Here is a 4149-nt window from a genome sequence, read left to right on the forward strand (position 1 = left end):
ATCAGAATGAAAACATATATTTCTGTGTTCTTAAAGGAAACCAAAATTCCAGAATTCTTACTACAGAAGAGTGTTCTTAGAGTATTTGAATTTTATCCTCCAAGCCTGATCAATACTCAAAATGGATCCTGGGAATAGTTTCAAAGTCTCTAACATCTGCTCTCCAAGCAGATCAGTGGCTGAAGCCCAAAAGCAGTTATTTACACAGCACATAGATGGAGGAGAAAAAAATTGCCCAGTGAACCACCCAATGAGTGTGCCAGTCAACAATGCTGTGACCCCCTACACACACACACACACACACTTCCCCTCCTTCCCAGTTAAGGGCAAGGCTTTCCAGACCCAAATAAATCCTTCAGCTATTAGATATTTACAAGGAGGCATCCAACAGGGAACAACGAAATGACCACAGCCTGGGCCTCATCTCTAACTGTATCATAACATCATCTGATTATCTTCCCTCGGGCACTGAAGAGATGTAGTTTCTGTTCTCAGGGTCACACAGTCACGAGGACCCCACTGACAAGACCCATTGCTTATGAACGCCATGCAGGATGGCAGCCGCTGCCTGAACTGTGGGTGTTATCCACATATGACAGTTTTTTACATATTTATTTACATTTTTCTCTCTCCAGGAAATGGAGCCAGAATCCACAGATGTCATTATCCATCTGCACACGTTTGTTTACCACCCAGAAGGCAAGATTGCATTTTAAAGTCTTGGATGGTTATTCTTTTTCATCATGAGTGACTCCAGAAGTCCTGACCATTCACAGTGACCCTGGCTGAAAGTGTCTGTCAAAGCCTTGTTTCCTGGAGTGCTTTGAGATTCTCCTACAAAAGGCATTTTCCAAGCACAGAGTGGAAAAACATCATTTATATTCATTCGGTCGCTGTGGCATTTCTCCCTGGAATCTTCCTCTTGTCTGTCAACATTGGGAGAGGGCCGCTGACCTCATCTACATTACAAATGGCCTCCTTTTAACGGGAGGTAAGTAAGATACATGCTACATGCACACACGCACACGAGCGCACACACACACACACACACACACACACACACACAGAGAGAGAGAGAGAGAGAGAGAGAGAGAGAGAGAGAGAGAGAGAGAGAGAGACTTTTGTTCTTTACTAGGGAAGTCTCAGGCTTGGCTCTCTATTAGCTAGTTGAGTCAAATAGGGGTGTGTGTGTGTGTGTGTGTGTGTGTATGTATGTATGTATGTATGTATGTATTACAAATGTTCTGGGAAGACCTGAGTATTTGAGTATTCCATCAATACAGTATTCTGTAGATTTTGTGGGGTGTTCCTGGGGAAGAGGGGCACATAGTTCTAACCATGGTTGCTTGGTTAGAACTTCCCTGATTATGAATAGTTGAAATGTAGTTCCAGAGCCAAATTATCTTGGGTTATCTTTAGTCCTTTTAGCAGTCATCCTTGCCCAGTTCCGTGTCTGACCTAAAGTCCTTTGGATGGTCAGGTAAAGCTTTTGGAATGTATTAGCAGATTACCAGCTTCTACTAACTTAAAAAAAAAATCACATGACAGTATCAAAATTCTACAGCAGTTTTCTCTGTTTTGCTGTGTGACCTGCTTAGTCCACACCCCAGCCATTATTTTCTGCAGATGCCTTGACTCATTCGGTCTGTGATAACAGGAGTTCAGGTAAGGGGTTCCACACTGGGACATGTTATCAGGGCAGCCAGAGTCCCTGATGCGGGGATGTGCTCACTCCTATTGGGCACAATAAATGGCCTCTTTTCACTTTCAGGTGAGAGCTGGTCGCACAAAGCATGTTAGATTTTCTTTCTATCACTGTGACTTACAGGAGAGTCACCAGAAAGAGGGGAGGACTCCCTAAGGCATCATTTAGAATGTAGCTATTGCTGCCAGTCCAAACAGCTCTACCCTCTCCCAGGACTGTGTTCAGAGTAGAGACATTTCTACCAAGATGGCTCCATGACCTGAACAAACTCTTCTTTAAGGAGATCAATGCCCTGCTCAGTGTGACTTAAGGGACATTAGAGGGACATTCTTTGCCTTATTGTAAGGAGAGGTTACCAGCTGAATCAACAGGAGCTACAGCCTCCAACCCAAGGGCTTTGGTTCCCACTTGGTAATGTTCTAGGATATGGAGCAGCCTGAGGCAGTGCCTGAGATGTCAACACCAAATGTGGAAATCTGCATCTATCAATGAAATCGTATGGAGTGTTGGGGGGGGGGGGGGGGAGTGCTGCCCCAGAGATGCAGGGGTTCCCATGGGAAGAGAGACCCACCCTGGAGCCCTAATCCCATCTCTCTGCCTGCCAGCCTCTTGGTCTGCACATCAGCTTCTGCTTACTTCTCTTTCTTCTTAAAATCTTTTCATCACCAAAACATTTCAAATGCAAACTTCAGTAGAGAAGACAGAAAAGTAGTCCCAATACTTGCACCTGTCACCCTCATCTGCTTCCTCAATTATCCACACACGGGCCGTCCAGGTCCAACTTCCCACCTTCCTTTCTCCTCCAGGAGACTACTGAAAGCGGTTCTTCTCCTTTAATTGTGTTTAATGTCGTCCTCCCAGATGCATTTCTTCTTGACACGCTTTTCTGTCCTGTCAATCACTGTCAACAGTCAGTCTTGGGTTGCCCTAGAAAACCTGGATCTCCAGAGAGCCCTGAGCAGCTTTGAAAGCAGTGTTGGGGTTGACTAGTACGGTGAGGTATGATGAGTTTAACTCACTTCGGTGATTTGTTCCATCCTGCACGCAGCTCTGGGTGGAAGGTGTTCAGACACCGTTTCTGACTTCTGAGGTCTGTGTTCTAGTTCAAGGCCAAGGCTAAGGGCAGTACTGGGTATCCAGGCATGAAAGGCAGAAAGGCAGTTACCGACAAAGGGAAGGTACAAGGCATGATGAACACAGCAGTTTGGTTAGGAAGGCTGATGGGGGAGGGGCTTGGGGAGAGATTGACAGGCTGGGGGTGGGGCAGTAACAGTAAGTATGGAAGTGGGAGTGGCCACAGGGGACAGGGGAGCCATCTTGGTGTCTAGAACACTCTTCACAGGGGTCTGGCAGGAGGCAGGTCGTTAGGTTCTTGATCTCAAAGTTCTTTCTAGCTTAGCAATGGGATAATTCTTATGCTTTTACAATCTTCTTTCTTTTTAAAGATGTATTTATTTTTATTTTATGTGTATAGGCGTTTTGCCTGCAGGTATGAATGTGTACCACAGTCTCCTACATGGAGCCTGGAAGAGGGTGTTAGATCCCTGAGATTAGAGTTACAGACAGTTATGAGTTGTTGTGTGAGCACTGGTTGAACCTGGGTTCTCTAGAAGAGCAGCCAGTGTTCTTAAGCCCCGAGCCCTTTCTCCAGCTCCTTCTCTTTTTGTAAATTGTAAAATTTGGGCAAAACCCTCTCTCTCTGTAAGTGAAACAGAACACCGACTTGATTCTTCACAGGAACAAGGTTTCAGTAGAGATGTGGGCACATTTATTGAAGAACCGTCAACATCAGCTGAATGTGAGGGGGTGGGAAAGTCTGTCATCCTAAGAGCATGCTCCCTCATCTTCTGGGACTAGTCTGATGATTCTAGAACATGTGTCTTCGGTATGGGACGACTCCAGGGTTTCACTCCTCCACTGACCCCATTCATCATGCTTACCAATAACTTTGGACAACTATCTATCATCTATCTATCTATCTGTCTATGTATCTAGTGTATGTGTATACATGTGTGGTTTACAGAGGCTAAAAAAGGGCTGTTGTATCCCCCGAAGTTGCAGTTAGTTATAGGTTGTTGTGAGCCCCTCCCTGCAGTGTGGGTTCTGGGAATGAGTAGCAAGCTCTCTTAACCGCCGAGCCTTTGCTGCAGCCTCAGAACAATCATAGTTTCATCTTTGTTGATGTGAAGTGTCAATCTCCTTTGAACTTTGATTCAGAGAGGCCCAGAGGATACTGCTGGAAGGAAGGCAGCTTATGGGCCCTGCTCTACTTTACCACAGCCCAGGAGGTAATCCTGATACCAAAAACCCATAAAGCTTATTTTCAGATACACAAGCTTTGTGCAACAAACACAAGGTTTGAGGATGCTTACTAGCAGAGGCTCACACAGCATATGTCTGTCTACTATGAAAGTTTCCTAAGATTGTGTTGCTTCTTAAAAAAA

Source organism: Mus caroli, unplaced genomic scaffold, assembly GCF_978045245.1.
Source record: "Mus caroli unplaced genomic scaffold, Mus_caroli_1 scaffold_8, whole genome shotgun sequence".
NCBI lineage: Eukaryota > Metazoa > Chordata > Mammalia > Rodentia > Muridae > Mus > Mus caroli.